General features: G+C 52.7%; 1 protein-coding gene across 1 annotated transcript in view; it reads right to left on the bottom strand.

Annotated features, from left to right (window-relative positions):
* MLXIPL (MLX interacting protein like) overlaps positions 1-4,966 on the bottom strand; it is a 50,245-nt gene extending 45,279 nt beyond the window's left edge. The window contains exon 1 of the mRNA XM_074390653.1: positions 4,814-4,966. The gene's annotated coding sequence lies outside the window, so the exon portion shown is untranslated. The remainder of the gene's footprint in view (positions 1-4,813) is intronic.
* Positions 4,967-17,096: the final 12,130 nt, after the last annotated feature.

Genomic DNA, 17,096 nt, shown 5'->3' on the forward strand with positions numbered 1-17,096 from the left:
AATTAGCTGGGTGTGGTGATGTGTGCCTGTAGTCCCAGCTACTCGAGAGGCTGAGGCGGTTGAGAATCAGTTGAGCTTGAGGCGGAGGCTGCAGTGAAGTGAGATTGCACCACTGCACTCCAGCCTGGCAACAGAGCAAGACTCTCTCTAAAAGAAAAAAAGAAAAAAAAATCCAATGGCCACTCTATACCAGCGAATAGTGTTAACTCACACTTCTGACACCATTTCTCCAATTCTCTGACACTGTAATTCCATTCAGTTATGACACTATTTACCTGGAGTTAGCATATAAATTCACAAGTTATGGCCCTATTCCCACAAGCCTGCCTCTACTTCAGATGGCAGTCGTAAGTCCTGGGTTACCACTTGAACTTCTGATTGACCATCTATAAATCAGAGGCTCCCATGACCTTCTCCTCAATGTCAATAATTTGCTAGAAGGACTCACGGAACTCAGTAAACCATTTTACTTACACTTAGCAGTTCGTTATCAATGACAACTCAGGAACAGCCAATGGAAGAGCTGCATGGGCAAGAGTGTGGAGTGGCACAGGGAGGTTCCACGCCCTCTCTGGGAGCACCAACCCCCTAGCTCCTTGATGTGCTCACAAACTCAGAAGCTCCATGAAACCCAACATTTAGGGGTTTTTATGGACGTTTCTTATTTATTTATTTAGTGTGACAGAGTCTCACTCTGTCAGCCTGGCTGGGGTACAGTGGCGTAATCTTGGCTCACTGCAACCTCCGACTCCCAGGTTCAAGAGATTCTCCTGCCTCAACCTCCTGAGTAGCTGGGACTACAGGCTTGTGCCACCACACCCGGCTGATTTATTTCTGTAATTTTAGTAGAGATGAGGTTTCACCACCTTGGCCAGGCTGGTCTCGAACTTCTGATCTCAGATGATCCACCCACCTCAGCCTCCCAAAGTGCTGGGATTACAGGTGTGAGCCACCGTGCCCAGTCTTTTTTTTTTTTTTTTTTTTTTTTAAACTAAGACAGGGTCTTGCCATGTTGACCACGCTGGTTTTGAACTTCTGGGTTTAAGTATTTCTTCCACCTCAGCCTCCCAAAGTCTTGGAATTACAGGCATGAGCCACCTCTGTGGCCACCGAAAGTCTCATTACGTAGACGTGATTGATTAAATCACTGACCACTGGTGATTGAACACAATCTTCACCCTCTCTCCTCCCCAAAGTTCGGGGGGGGGGCAGGGAGCTGAAAGCTCCAATCCTTTAATCATGCTTTGGTCTTTGTAGTGAGCAGCCCCCATCCTGTAACTCTCTAGGGGCCTCTAGCTGCCAGTCCTCTTAATAGCTTACAAAAGACACTCTTAGCATACTGGAGATTCCAAGGGTTGTAGGAGCTGCGCGCCAGGAGCCAGAGTCAAAGACCGCAAATATATTTCCCCTTGCACCACAGCCAGGCATTCCAGTGGGTTGCCTGGCTCTGCAGACTTGCTACTGAGTCTAATCAATCTGCCCAAGCAGCCTGTTGCTCTGGGCTGAGGGTCCCTACTGTACACAGCACATCAAGGTTCAAAGACAGAAGATGAGGTGACAACCTCCTCCAGGGGACTCAGGGATGAAAAAAGCTTCTCAGACTGCTGCAGCAGGTGAAGGTATAGTCTGCTGCTCCACCCAGAATCTCCTGGCCTCTCCCCTGCTGCATAACTGGCTCCACGCCAGCCCCATCAGGGCTTCGGAGCCCCTGGACTGAGAGGGAAAGGGGATTACAGGAAGCATATCTCTCACCCAGAGTCACGCTGCTGATGGGGCTGACTGTGGGACAAGATCTTTTGTGACTACCAGAGCCAGCTAGCAGGGGGAAGCCTGGGATTCTGGGCAAAGAGTTTTTTTTTTTTTTTTTTTTTAGAGAGAGGGGAGTCTCTCTATGTTGCCCAGGCTAGAGTGCAGTGATGCCATCATAGCTCACCGTAGCGTCAAACTCCTGGGCTCAAGTGATCATCCTGCATCAGCCAGCTGAGTGGCTGCTAGTATATGTGTGCACCACCACACCTGGCTAATTATTATTTTTTTTGTTTGAAACAGAGTCTTGCTCTGTTGCCAGGCTGGAGTGCAGCGGCTCGATCTCGGCTCACCGCAACCTCCACCTCCTGGGTTCAAGCCATTCTCCTGCCTCAGCCTCCTGAGAAGCTGGGACTACAGGCACGCGCCACCACGCCCAACTAATCTGTATTCTTTAGCAGAGACGGGGTTTCACCATGTTGGCCGGGATGATCTCAACCCCTTGACCTCGTGATCCACCGGCCTTGGCCTCCCAAAGTGCTAGGATTACAGGCTTGAGCCGCCGTGCCTGGCAAATTTTTTAATTTTTGCAGACACCCGGGTCTTTCTATGCTGCCCAGGCTGGTCTTGAACTCCTGGCCTCAAGCAATCCTCCTGCTTCAGCTTCCCAAAGTGCTGCGATTACAGGTGTGAGCCACTGACTCTGGTCCCAGGGCAGTAGTCACCTGTCTGTTACTTATCAGTGCCAGGACCTACCCTGGGAATATTCTGTTCACTCTTCCCTTGTTGGGGGCTCCTTTCTCCAAGGTCAGCTTAGCGAAGCAACTTCAAAGAGGAAAGACAGCCACCTTGCCCCTGGGTTTCAGGAGCAGGAAAGATGGGTGGGGAGGGGGATGAGGTGGGCGAGGTGGACACGAGACACGTGGACACCCGTGAGCAGACCCGGGAGGTTGGGGGCAGCCAACGTAACCCCCTCTTGTGTGCTTCTCCCTGAATGCAGGGAACGCACCACCCATGGCTGCTCCCAGACCTCCTCCCAGCCCTTCCTAACAGTCCAGGCGAGCCCGTTTAACCCCAGGTGACAAGTGTGGAGAGTGAAGCCCAGAGGAGGACATGGCTTGCCAAGGACCCTGAATCGTGGGAACAGAAACCAGGGCTTTGGAGCCAAGTTGCCTGGGTTTGAATATCATCAGCCTTGCCACTCCCAGGCTGTGTGACCTTGAGCCAGAGCCTTGACCTCTCTGAGCCTCTGTTTCCTCATCTGTAAAATGGAGATCCTTTCCTTCTCTGGTTATCAGGAAGAAGGAAACAGTGCCAGAAAAGCTTGTGCAGCGCCTGGCTTGCAGTAAATGCCTGGCAAGTGCCAGTTCCTCTTCCTCCTCCCCTATCTGAACAGCAGTCCTAAGCCTGCACCTTCCCTCTCTCCTCCCTCCTCAGCCCCCCATCTGGAGCCAAAACCTTTTCTTTGGCTGTCACCAGGGAGTGAGGACTGCACTCGTGATGGCCTCTCCCAGCCCCAACACATGTGTAAGCTTGCATTTACCCACACAGGGCTGGCAGCACAGCCAAAGACAGCCCCGGGGAGGGGACCCAGGGAGCGCGGCTGCCTGAAGGCATTAGAGACTCTGAGCAGGTGTGGCTGCAGGAGCCCCCGAGACATGGTCTCTCCCACTTCCACGCTTCCATTCCACTCGGCACCCTGCAGAAGCTCATTTGCCTGCCCTCCACTTCAGCTGGCAAAGATCACCTCCGCCAGAGCCACCCCCATATCGGCCAGATGATTTCAATCACAGGATTCCAAGACCCCAGGCGGATGCGTCCTGGACCCTGGCTCTGAGCTGCCCTCCCACATGGTCCCCAGGCTGAGTCCCAATGCCAGCCTGAGCCCCGATCCCGATTCTAAACCGAGCACTGGCCTGGCTCAGCCAGTAGGCTGTGTCCTCAGAGGGGAATCGGGGAGAAGTGAGTTGGGTCATCTTCTCAAGATGGGGGAGTTCCTGGCTACTACAGCTGCTGGTATTAGAGTCTTCCTCCCCTTCCAGAAGCTACCAGATGCTGAGGAGCTGAGCTTCCCTGGGGTGCACCTGAGAGTCCCAGGCCCATATTCCGAGCCTTTCCCTGTATCTGAGCACCGGGGCAGAGCATGGGCAGGGGAGTTGCCGACAGTAAGAGAAGTTCTTGGGCAAAGCCGAGCGCAGCTCAGATCTTACAGATTCCTGATTCCCCGACCCCCCCGACTCAGCTGACCCTGTAACACCACCCCCTTGTGAAGCACCAGAGGGACTTGGTTGGAGTGGGTGCCCCCGGTCCCCCAAATCAACCTGGTGTCCCATTTTATTCTGTCCCCACCTCCACACGAGTGGCCCGGGAACCATAAACCTTCCCATGTCCCGGAGGGAGAGCCAGGCTCAGAGAGGAAAAGTCAGGCGCCCATGGTCACACAGCCAGATGCAGAGAAGAACCCAAAGCTCCCGAACCCAGCCCAGCGGTGGGGGCAGGGTGGCTGAAAGCTGGGACGAAGCCCGGCCTTCTCGGGGACAGAGCAGTGGGAGTGCCGGCCACACGTCTCTGGCCCCATACTCCACCCTGCCATTTGCTTCTTCCTGTCCCAGCCAGGGGCAGCTTTGGTACCCCTGATCCCAGGGCCCACCTGGGCAGGGTTTCTCCACGGGCTCCTCACCTGCCCAGGGCAGGGAGAGCCAGAGGGAGGAAGACCCTCCCGCCTTCCTCCCTGGGCCCCCTCTCAGCTCCCGGGAGAACCTCCCAGACCACGAGGGAAACCCAGCCCAGCGCAGCCCGCGGGAGACACGGCGCTGCCAGCACCCGCGGGCACCTCACTCTCCAGCAGGATGGACTCTTGGGTTCCTGATCCGGAGTCCTCCCTGGGGTACGAGTTGGCCTTCTTCCTCCCGGCGGCTGAGGCTGAGCGAGGAGGCCACCCAGCTGAGCCGGAGACGCGCGCCTCTACCGGCCGAGGGGAAACTGAGGCCGGGCCCGGGGAGACGCCAGTTCCCCTCGGGCGAGGCCCCTGCGCCCACCTGAAGACGCGGGGGCTCCACGCGCTCACCTGGGATCCGCTGGGCCTGCAGAGGGGCGCGGCGCGGCCAGGCCGGGGGTCCCGCGGGCGGCGGGGCGGGGATGCTCGGGACGCCTTCCCCGCGCGGGCGGCAGAGGGCTCCGTGCGCTGCGCCGCGGGCCGGGCTTTTGGCCGCGGGTGTGGCCGCGGGCGCCCCCGCCCCGCGCCGAGGCGTCCTTTGCCCCTTGATCCGGAGCCGCCTTCTCCGCCTAGCACGTGGGCGGCAGCCGCTCCGCCGCTCGGAGGCCTGTGGGGCGGCCATGGCCCGGGCCCTGCGCTCCGGCGCCTGCCAATCCCCGGCGGCCGCCGGCTCGTGCCCGCTCACCTTTAACCCCTCTGCCCGCCGGGGGCTGCGCGGGGAGGGAGGCGCGCGGGTGGGGGCCGCCCCCGGTGGGCAGAGGAACGGGCTGGGACCGCCCCGCGCCGGCCTCGAACCTCCCCCTAGTCCGGAGTCCCCCCGCCCCAGCTCGCTCTCACTTCTCTCCCCTCCCTCTCCTCTCGCCCTCCCCCCCCTCCTCTCGCCCTCCCCCCCCTCCTCTCGCCCTCCCCCCCCTCCTCTCGCCCTCCCCCCCCTCCTCTCGCCCTCCCCCCCTCACTTCGCTCTTTCCCTACCCGCTCCTCCCTTCTCCTTTTCGCTCCCCGCTCCTCCCTCTCTGTGTCCCCCCACTCTTTCCCCCGTCCGCCCTGCCTCTCACTCTCTCCCCCTCTCTCTCACTGTCTCTCATTCTCTCTGCCCCCCTTTTCTTTATTTGTCCCCCCTCCTCTCTCTCTCATTCTCCCCCCTCCTCTCTCTCACGCCCTTTCCCCTCCCTCCGTCTTCCCCCTTTCCCTCCCTCCTCTCTCTGCCCCCTCCTCTTTCTCTCTCCCCGTCTCCAGTGTTCTCTCTCTTTCCCCCTCTTCCCTCTCCCTCTCTCCTCTCTCTCCCACCCTCCTCCATCGCCCCTTCACTTTCTCTCCCCCCCCCCCCGTCTCTCTCTCTCCCTCTCTCAGGGTCTCTTTCCCCTTCTCTCTCTCCATCTTCTCTCCCCCCTTCTCTCTCCCTCACGTTCTCTCTACCCACTCCTGTCTCTCCCTCCCTCTCTCCAACTTTCTCTCTCCCCCTTCCTCTCTCTCTTTCTCGCTCATTCTTCCCCTTTCCCTCTCTCCTCTGTCTCTCACTCTCTCTCTCCTCTCACTTTCTATTCTTCTCTTTATCTCTCCTCCCTCTCTTCTCTCTCCCTCATTCTCCCCCTTCTCGCTTTCTCTCTCTCCCTCTGTCTCTCTTTCCCCCTCTCTCCCTCTCTCTCTCTCACTTTCTCTCTCTACCCTCTCTTCTTTCCCCCTTCTCTCATTCTCCCCCGTTTCTCTCTCTCCTCTCTCTCTCTCATTCTCCCCTTTGTCTCTCTTTCTCTCTCCCTCTCTCTCTCTCTCTCTCTCCCTTTCTCTTCTCTCTTTCCCTCTCTGTCTCTCTCCCCACCCCCCCTTTTTTTTTTTTGAGACGGAGTTTCGCTCTTGTTACCCAGGCTGGAGTGCAATGGCGCGATCTTGGCTCACCGCAACCTCCGCCTCCTGGGTTCAGGCAATTCTCCTGCCTCAGCCTCCTGAGTAGCTGGGATTACAGGCACGCGCCACCAAGCCCAGCTGATTTTTTATATTTTTCGTAGAGACAGGGTTTCGCCATGTTGACCAGGATGGTCTCGATCTCTTGACCTCGCGATCCACCCGCCTCAGCCTCCCAAAGTGCTGGGATTACAGGCGTGAGCCACTGCGCCCGGCCCCTCTCTCCCTTATTTCCCTCTCTTTCTCTCCCTCTCCTTTCTTTCCCTCTCCATCTCTCCCTGTGTCTCTGTCTCTGTCTCACTGTCTCTCTCCTGTCTCTCTGTCATCTGACTCACTGAGCCCCATTCATTCCCTCCCTGACCAGCTTCATCCCGTGCTCCCTCTGAGTCCCCCCTCAAGCCTCCTGCCGCTCCCTGCCCCTAACGTCACATCCCCTCCCTATACTCCATTCCCCTTCCCTGAGCTCCGGTTCCTCGCCCTTCCCTGAGGCCCCTCCTGCCTCCTGGAGCCCACTGACTTCCACTCTCTTGCTCTTAGTGCTGCGTCCTCTCCACCCAAAGCCATAGGTGAGCCAGGCACAGTGGCTACACCTGTAATCCCAGCACTTTGGGAGGCTGAGGTGGTTCGATCACCTGAGGCCAGGAGATTGAGACCAGCCTGGCCAACATGGTGAAACTCCATCTCTACTAAAAATACAAAAATTAGCTGGGTGTGGTGGCAGGTGCCTGTAATTCCAGCTACTTGGGAGGCTGAGGCAGAAGAATTGCTAGAACCTGGGAGGTAGAGGTTGCGGTGAGCCGAGATCGTGCCATTGCACTCCAGCCTGGGTGACAAGAGCGAAACTCCGCCTCCAAAAAAAAAAAAAAAAAAAAAAAAAAGAAAGAAAAGTGATGGCTTCTCACTATGTTGCCCAGGTTGGTTTTTATCTCCTGGTCTCAAGCAATTGTCCCACCTCAACCTCCCAAAGCGCTGGGATCACAGGCGCAAGCCACCTCACCTGAGCAGGACTCTTTTTTTTTTTTTTTTTTAAGATGAAGTCTTGCTCTGTCACCAGGCTGGAGTGCAGTGGTGGGATCTCAGCTGACTGCAACCTCCGCCTCCCAGGCTCTCCTGCCTCTGCCTCCCAAGTAGCTGGAACTACAGATGCCCACCACCACGCCTGGCTAATTTTTGTATTTTTATTTATTTATTTATTTATTTTCTGAGATGGAGTTTTGCTCTTGTTGCCCAGGCTGGAGTGCAATGGCACGATCTCAGCTCACTGCACCCTCCCTCTTCCGGGTTCAAGTGATTCTCCTGCCTCAGCTTCCGGAGTAGCTGAGATTACAGGCACGCACCACCATGCCCGGCTAATTTTGTATTTTTACTAGAGACAGGGTTTCTCTGTGGGTCAGCCTGGTCTTGAACTTCCGACCTCAGGTGATCTGCCCGCCTCGGCCTCCCAAAGTACTGGGATTACAGGCATGGCCCATCGTGCCTGGCTAATTTTTGTATTTTTAGTAGAGACAGCGTTTCACCATGTCGGCCAGGATGGTCTCGATCCCTTGACCTCAGGTGATCCACCTGCCTCAGCCTCCCAAAGTGCTGGGATTATAGGCATGAGCCACTGCACCTGGCCCGGCCTCTTACATTCACTCCACAGACATCCTTAAGCACCCTCAGGGTAGCAGCCCGGGGAGGGAATGGGATAGGCCAGTGGTGATATCAGATTCAAAGTCCAGGATGGAGGCCTCCAAGTCCTCAGAGGTCCTGTGGAGTAGGCGCCATTTGGGAGGGGGGCATTCAGGGCCCCAGCTTCCCTGCCGGCTTCAAGGGGCCGTGTGGGGTAGATGGAAGGACCCTCACCCCAGCCACCGCTCGGCCAGGAGCGGGCAGTGTAGGGTGGACAGAAAAAAGGGCTTTCACGGTTGGGCGCGGTGGCTCATGCCTGTAATCCCAGCACTTTGGGAGGCTGAGGCAGGTGGATCACAAGGTCAGGAGTTCGAGACCAGCCTGGCCAACACAGTGAAACCCCATCTCTACTAAAAATACAACGAATTAGTTGGGTGTGCCTGTATTCCCAGCTACCCGGGAGGCTGAGGCAGGAGAATCGCTTGAACCCGGAAGGTGGAGGTTGCAGTGAGCCGAGATGTCGCCACCGCACTTCAGCCTGGGTGACAGAGCAAGACTCTTGTCTTGTGGGGGAAAAGGGCCTTCACAGCAGCAGCACTACCCAGCAATGAGGCAGCTTCCTCGTGGCCCATGGGCTTCCTTCCTTCCTTCTACGGCTAGCAGTGGGCAGCAGAGGCGGAAGGGATCCTACCAACAACGCCCGCCCCCCCAGTCCCTGATGAGGGCAGGAGGTGGATGGGAGCGGGAAGCCGGAGGGCGTGCCGGGGGGTGTGCCAGAGGACGAGACTCAGCCCAGAAGAGGCCCTGAGCCGATCAGATTCAGCCCACACACCATTTGTTTGTTGTGTCCCAGGCTGGAGTGCAATGGCGAGATCTCAGCTCACTGCAACCTCCACTTCCCAAGGGCAAGCGGTTCTCCTGCCTCAGCCTCCTGAGTAGTTGAGACCGCAGGTGCGTGACACCAAGCCTGGCTAATTTTTTTGTACTTTTAGTAAAGACGGGGTTTAGCCATGTTGGCCAGGCTGGTCTTGAACTCCTGGCCTCAAGTAATCTGCCTGCCTTAGCCTCCCGAAGTGCTGGAATCACAGGCGTGAACCACTGCGCCCGGCCCCACAGCCCATTTGGAATTCACTCTGCCAGGGGGTGGGTGGTGGTGGGGGGGTGCATCTTGATAAGGAAGCAGATGACGACACCTCCTGCTTCTTCCACCCCCCTCACACGTCCTGGTGGGTCAGCTTGGCCTTCTCTGCCACTCCTTCCTGTCCTGCATGAGTTTTATGTCACGTGGTCTCCTACTGGTGGGTTTCATCAGTCTGCCACCTTGGACAGACACCTGTTCATAGCCAGAGCCAGGACCCAGAGTCAGCATATGTGTGTGTGTGTGTGTGTGTGTGTGTGTGTGTGTGTGTGTGTGTATATACTGGAAGTGAGGCTTGAGCCACCATCACATTGACTGGCTCTGCAACTGGGCTTGATACTGATACTCCGACTCCGAGGGCCTCAGTTTCCCCATACATGAGGTTGATTGATTTCGCAAATAAAAATCCAGGATGCCCCATTACATTTGAATTTCAGATACACAATGCTTTTTTTAGTATAAGTATGTCTCATGCCATATTTATGACGTACTTCTACTAAGAGGCTATTCGTAATGCTTACCTAAAACTCAAATTTAACTGGGCATCCTGGATTGACCCTGCCCATATGTAAAACAGGAGAGGCTGGGAGGTGTGAATACGATGGTCTCAGCTGGGCGTGGTGGTCCATGCCTCTGGCTCCAGGGCTTTGGGATGCTGAGGCGGGAGGATCACTTGAGGCCAGGAGTTCGAGACCATCCTGGCCAACAATAAAGTGAGACCCCCGTCTCGAAAAAATAAAAATAAGAACGATGTTCTCTCTCATGAACCCTCTTATCTCCAGCTGCACCCTGTGAAGAACCTCAGCTCTACCTGCAAGTGTTCCCGAGGTGTCTGCATTCCTGGCAGAGGAAGAGGAGAGCAGGGAAAGGTGGAAAGCAGGCTGCGGGACTCAACTGTGGTCACACGGCATCAGGGAGAAGAGGCAGAAGGAAGAAGTGCCTGGAGGCAGTGTAATCCTGGAGGGCTTTCTGAAGGAGGAAGATTTTCTTGGTTACTTTGATGTTGGGATTAGGGGGCCTCTGGTGGAGTGCTCCCTCCCCTTAATGGAGCTGGAGAGGCATGGAGAGTCTCCTCTTTTCTTTTTTCTTTTTTTCTTTTTTTTGAGAGACTTTTACTTCATAGTCTGGGCTGCAGCAAAGTGGCTTCGCCATGGCTCACTGTAACCGTGAACTCCTGGCTTCAAATGGTCCTTCTGCCTTAGTCTCTTGAGTCGCTGGGACCCCAGCAGGCACCAACACGTCCAGCTAATTTTTGCGTGTTTTTGTAGAGACAGGGTATCACCATGTTGTCCAGGCTGGCCTTGAACTCCTGGGTTCAAGCAATCCTCCTGGCTGGGTCTCCCAAAGTGCTAGGATTACAGGTGTGAGCCACTATGCCTGTCTGTGAAGATCAATATAAAGTATCTTCCCCTTCATATGAAGAGTCTCTATACCTAGGGCAGGGTCTCTCCCCAACAAGTTACTATCACTTTTTTTTTTTTTTTTTTTTTTTGAGGTAGAGTTTAGCTGTTGTCACCCAGGATAGAGTACAATGATCTCTGCTTACTGCAACCTCTGCCTCCTGGGTTCAAACAATTCTCCTGCGTCAGCCTCCTGAGTAGCTGGGACTACAGGCGCCCACCACCATGCCCAGCTAATTTTGGGGTATTTTTAGTAGAGACGGGGTTTTACCATGTTGGCCAGGTTGATCTTCAACTCTTGACCTCCGGTGATCCACCTGCCTCGGCCTCCCTAAGTTACATGAGTGAGCCACTGCGCTCAGCCCCAGTATCACTTGTAACGTTTATCAAACTCTTACTGCTTGCCAGGGTCCCGCCCACATCTGCCCAGTCATCTATATGGGTTAATCATTTAATCCCTTCCACAACCAGAAAAAGTGAGTGTGTTCTTCCCATTTTACAGATGCAGAGACAGAGGCGCAGAGAGGTGGGGTCATCTGAGGTTCACACTGGTGCTAAGTGGCGGAGCTGGAGTTTGAGCCCCAGCATCCTGGCTCTCTGTTCCTGCCGTGTGATAGATCCTGGGCTGGAGACTGGAACTGGAGAAATGACACAAATGTCATCCTTGCTCTGAGGACCTCTGGTCTAACAGTCGGGACGGGTTTGTCTCTGAGAATTCCAGCACAGGGCAGGCTGGCATCAGAACTGTCAGAGAGTGTGCCAGAAAAGGACTGATTCTGTGTGTGCACGAGGGGAAGTGGAGGCTAGGATGAGAAGAATGAATCAGTTCTTCAAAAACCTTAAGCTGGCTGGGTGCAGTGGCTCACGCCTATAACCCCAACACTTTGGGAGGCCAAGTCGGGCGGATCATGAGGTCAGGAGTTCGAGACCAGCCTGACTAATATGGTGAAACCGTATCCCTCTATTAAACAAACAAACAAACAAACAAACAAAAAATCCTTCAGCTTTAGCATCAGACATTGGGAGGAATAATAACATTCTTCCCATTTTTTTTTTAGATGGAGTCTTACTTTGTTGCCCAGGCTGGAGTGCAGTGGCGTGATCCTGGCTCACTGCAACCTCCGCCTCCCAGATTCAAGCGATTCTCCTGCCTTAGCCTCCGGAGTAGCTGGGATTAAAGGTGGGCACCATCACCCAGCTAATTTTAGTATTTTTAGTAGAGACAGCGTTTCTCCATGTTAGCCAGGCTGGTCTTGAACTCGGCCCAGCCTGGCCAGAAGGAAGAATATTCTAGGTGAAGCTACATCTTTAGCCAAGGCAGAAAGGTGTGGAAATGCAGCATATGACTGGGGAGTGGGCTGAGCACAGTGGCTCACGCCTGTAATCCCAGCACTTTGGGAGGCTGACATGGGAGGATCGCTTGAACCCAGGAGTTCAAGACCAGCCTGAGCAACACAGTGGGATTATACCTCTATAAAAAATAAAAATAAGCCGGGCGCGGTGGCTCAAGCCTGTAATCCCAGCACTTTGGGAGGCTGAGGCGGGTGGATCACGAGGTCAAGAGATCGAGACCATCCTGGTCAACATGGTGAAACCCCGTCTCTACTAAAAATACAAAAAAATTAGCTGGGCATGGTGGCGTGTGCCTGTAATCCCAGCTACTCAGGAGGCTGAGGCAGGAGAATTGCCTGAACCCAGGAGGCGGAGGTTGCGGTGAGCCGAGATCACGCCATTGCACTCCAGCCTGGGTAACAAGAGCGAAACTCCGTCTCAAAAAAAAAAAAAAATAAAAATAAAAAAAAAAAAAAAAAAAATAAAAATAAATAAATTAGCCAGGTATGGTGGTGCATGCCAGTAGTCCCAGCTACATGGAGGCTGAGGCGGGAGGATGGCTGGATCCCAGGAGGTCGAGGCTGCAGCAAGTTGTGATTTTGCCACTGCACTCCTGCCTTGGTGACAGAGTGAGACCCTGGCTTGAAATGATAATAATAATAATTCTGAGTAAAAAAGCCCCCCCGAGAAAAGTGTATACTACATGATTCATTTACATATAAGTCCAGAAAATGTGGGGTAACCTGTAGTGACACAAAGCAGAATAGAAGTTATCTGGGGCCGAGCGCGGTGGCTCATGAGTGCTGGTGGTGATCCCAGCAGTTTGGGACGTCAAGGCAGGCAGATCACTTGAGGTCAGGGGTTTGAGAGCAGCCTGGGCAGCATAGCAAAATCCCGTCTCTACTAAAAATAAACAAACAAAACAAAAGAAAAAATTAGCCGAGCATGGTGGTGCATACCTGTGGTTTCAGCTACACAGGAAGCTGAGGCATGAGGATTGCTTGAACTCTGGAGCCGGAGGCTGCACTGAGCCACTGCACTCCAGCCTGGGTGACAGAGTGAGACTCCATCTTAAAAAAAAAAGTTGGCCGGGCGCGGTGGCTCAAGCCTGTAATCCCAGCACTTTGGGAGGCCGAGGCGGGTGGATCACAAGGTCGAGAGATCGAGACCAACCTGGTCAACATGGTGAAACCCCGTCTCTACTAAAAATACAAAAAATTAGCTGGGCATGGTGGCGCGTGCCTATAATCCCAGCTACTCAGGAGGCTGAGGCAGGAGAATTGCCTGAACCCAGGAGGCGGAGGTTGCGGTGAGCCGAGATCGCGCCATTGCACTCCAGCCTGGGTAACAAGAGCGAAACTCCATCTCAAAAAAAAAAAAAAAAAAAAAAAGTTATCTGGGGATGGATTGAGGTATGAGGAGAGAGGCTGGAGGGAGGGATTACAAAGGAATTTAAATGAATTTGGGGGTAAAATGGGAGGAGATTATTGCCTCGATGTTGGTGATGGTTTCACAGGAATGTAACTATGCCAACACTCACCAAATTGTACGCTTTAAATATGTGTCATGCATTGTGCATCGATTATGCTTCAATACAGATGTTTTTTATTTTAATTTTGAGACAGGGTCTTAGTGTGTCACCCAGGCCGGAGTGCGGTGGGGCCATCTCAGCTCACTATAGACTTTCTGGGCTCAAGCGATCTTCCTACTTCAGCCTCCCAAGTAGCTGGGACTACAGGCACAGCATCATGCATTGCTAATTTTTTGTATTTTTATAGAGATATGGTCTCACCATGTTGTCCAGGCTGACCTTGAACTCCTTGGCTCAAGCAATCCTCCTGCCTTGATCTTCCGAAGTGCTGAGTTACATGAGCCACCACCGGCCTACAGGCATTTTTAAGTGCAAGAGAATGATAAGCTCCAGATTCAAGAGTGGGGCTACCTTGGGTTGGGGGCTGGCAAGGGTACAAGCTTGGGCCGGAGCACCTGGGTCGATGTAAATTATTGTGTCAACAAAAACGTACAGTTCTAGTTCAATTTACTTCTATCCCATTTCTGAAATTGGGTGGTGGATTCACTGATGCTCATTATAAAGTAATAAACACACAAATAAACAGAATAAAGCACAAATATTCAGACCCAAGATGAGAGTGTATTAAAAAGCACACTCATGAATTGGGATTAATCTGTTTCTGTGTACCTGAGATCCAGATTTTAAAGAGGGCTTGCACTGGGACAACGGGATACCCACATGCAAAAAGTATGAGGGTGGATCCCTACCTCACATCACATACAAAAATTAGCTCAAAATGGATTGTTGTTGATGCTACATGTAAAAGCTAAAACTATAAATGTCTTAGAAGAAAATATAAGAGTAAAATCTTTGTGGGCCAGGTGCAGTGACTCACACCTGCAATCCCAGCTCTTTGGGAGGCAGAGGTGCGTGGATGACATGAGGTCAGGAGTTCAAGACCATGCCTGGCCAACATGGTGAAATCTCATCTCTACTAAAAATACAAAAAATTAGCCAGGCGTAGTGGTGGGCGCATGTAATCCCAGCTACTTGGGAGGCTGAGGCAGGAGAATTGCTTGAACCCAGAAGGCAGAGATTGCCGTGAGCTGAGATAGCACCATTGCACTCCAGCCTGGGTGACAGAGTGAGACTCTGTCTCAAAAAAACAACAAAAAAGTCTGGGCACAGTGGCTCATAACTGTAATCCCAGCACTTTGGGAGGCTGAGGCAGGCAGATCACAAGGTCAAGAGATCAAGACTCTCCTGGCCAACATGGTGAAACCCCGTCTCTACTAAAAATACAAAAATTAGCCGGGCATGTGGTGGCACATGCCTGTAGTCCCAGCTACTCGGGAGGCTGAGGTAGGAGAATCGCTTGAACCCAGGTGATGGAGGTTGCAGTGAGCTGAGATTGTGCCACTGCACTCTAGCATGGGACAGAGCAAGACTCCATCTCAAAAGAAAAAAAAAAAAAAAACAGTAAATCTTTGTGGGCCAGATGCAGTGGCTTACACCTACAGGTCTCCCAGAACTTTGGGAGGCTGAGGTGGGTGGATTACCTGAGGTCAGGAATTCGAGACCAGCCTGGCCCCATCTCTACTAAAAATACAAAAATTAGCCAGGCGTGGTGGCAGACACTTGTTATCCCAGCTACTTGGGAGGCTGAGGCAGGAGAATCACTTGAACCCAGGAGGTGGAGGTTGCAGTGAGCCGAGATCGCACTACTACATTCCAGCCTGGGTGACAGAGCGAGACTGTCTCAAAAAACAAGAGTAAACCATTCGACTTAGAAAATGGTTTTTTAGATAGAACACTGAAGTACAACCAAGAGAAGAGGAAATAGATAAAATAGATTTCACCAAGTAAAATAAAAAACTTCTGTGCTTCAAAGAACATCATCAAGAGAATGAAGACAACCTACAGAGGGGGAAAATGTTGCAAATCATGTATCTGATAAAAGAATGGTTTCCCCAAAATATAAAGAACTCTTACAATATCCATGTAGACCAATCAAAACATGGGCAAATCGTATGATCATTGCAGTGCTATTTACAATGACAAAAACGTGGAATCAACCCAGGTGCCCATCAACGGTGGATTGGATAAAGAAAACGTGGTGCATATGGAATACTACAAAGCCATGAAAAGGAAGAAAAATCTTATCTTTTGCTGCAGGATGAATGCAGTTGAAGCCATCATCCTAAGCAAACTAACACAGAAACAGAAAATCAAAGCCTGCATGTCCTCACTTATCAGTGGGAGATAAACACTGGGTATGTATGAACACAAACCTAGTGTGTCCATTTTCATGCTGCTGGTAAGACATACCCAAGACTGAGTAATTTATACAGGAAAAAGGGTTAATGGACTTACACTTCCAAGTGGCTGGGGAGGCCTCAGAATGATGGAGGAAGGCAAGGGGGAGCAAGTCACATCTTACGTGGATGGCAGCAGGCAAAGAGCTTGTTCAGGGAAACTGCTATTTTTTTTTTTTTTTTTTTTTTTTTTTTCTGAGACAGAGCCTTGCTTTGTCACCAGGCACCAGGCTGGAGTGCAGTGGCACGATCTCAGCTCACCGCAACCTCCGCCTCCTGGGCTCAGGCAATTCTCCTGCCTCAGCCTCCTGAGTAGCTGGGATTACAGGCACACACCACCACGCCCAGCAAATTTTTGCATTTTTTAGTAGAGATGGGGTTTCTCCATGTTGGCCAGGATGGTCTCGATCTCTTGACCTCGTGATTCACCTGCCTCAGCCTCCCAAAGTGCTGGCATTACAGGTGTGAGCCACCGTGCCCAGCCCGGAAACTGCTATTTTAAAAACCATCGGATTTCATGAGACTTACTCACTGTCACAAGAAGAGCAGGGGAAAGACCTGCCCCCCCAGATTCAATTACCTCCCACAGGTCCCTCCCATACAGGTGGGAATGCAAGATGAGATTTGGGTGAGGACACAGCCAAAACATATTAGATGGTTAACGATAGATACTGGGGCCCATAAAGAGAAGACAGAGGGAGACAAGAGCAGAAACACTACCCATCGGGTACTATGCTTAGTCCCTGAGTTCAGTCCTACTTCAAACCTCAGCCCCATGCAATATGCCTTGTAACAAACCTGCACATGTACCTTCTGATTCTAAAAGAAAGGCTGGGTGGAGTGGCTCATGCCTGTAATCCCAGCACTTTGGGATGCCAAGGTAAGTGGATCACTCGAGGTCAGGAGTTCGAGACCAGCCTGACCAACATGGTGAAACCCTGTTTCTACTAAAAATACAAAAATTAGCTGGGCATGGTGGCGGGCCCCTGTAATCCCAGCTACTCGGGAGGCTGAGGCAGGAGAATCGCTTGAACCTGGGAGTTGGAGGTTTCAGTGAGCCGAGATGGTGCTACTGCACTCCAGCCTTGGTCACATAGCCAGACTCCATCTCAAAAAAAAAAAAAAAAGAAAAAGAAAAAAAAGAAAGTTGAAAAAGGAAAAATAAAAACAGAGGCAAAGGATCTCAACACACATTTTTACAGAGAAGATCTACAAATGGCCAGTAAGAATAGTACAGTACATGAAAAGATGCTGGACACCGCTAGTCATCAGAGAAACGCAAACTGAAGTATCAGATGCCATCTCACACCCACTAGGGTGGTTATAATTTAAAAAGACAGGCAGCAAGGGTTGGCAAAGAAATTGGAACCCTTGGCTGGGCATGGTGGCTCAACCTGTAATCCCAGCCCTTTGGGAGGCCGATGTG

Source organism: Saimiri boliviensis, chromosome 20, assembly GCF_048565385.1.
Source record: "Saimiri boliviensis isolate mSaiBol1 chromosome 20, mSaiBol1.pri, whole genome shotgun sequence".
Taxonomy (NCBI): Eukaryota; Metazoa; Chordata; class Mammalia; order Primates; family Cebidae; genus Saimiri; species Saimiri boliviensis.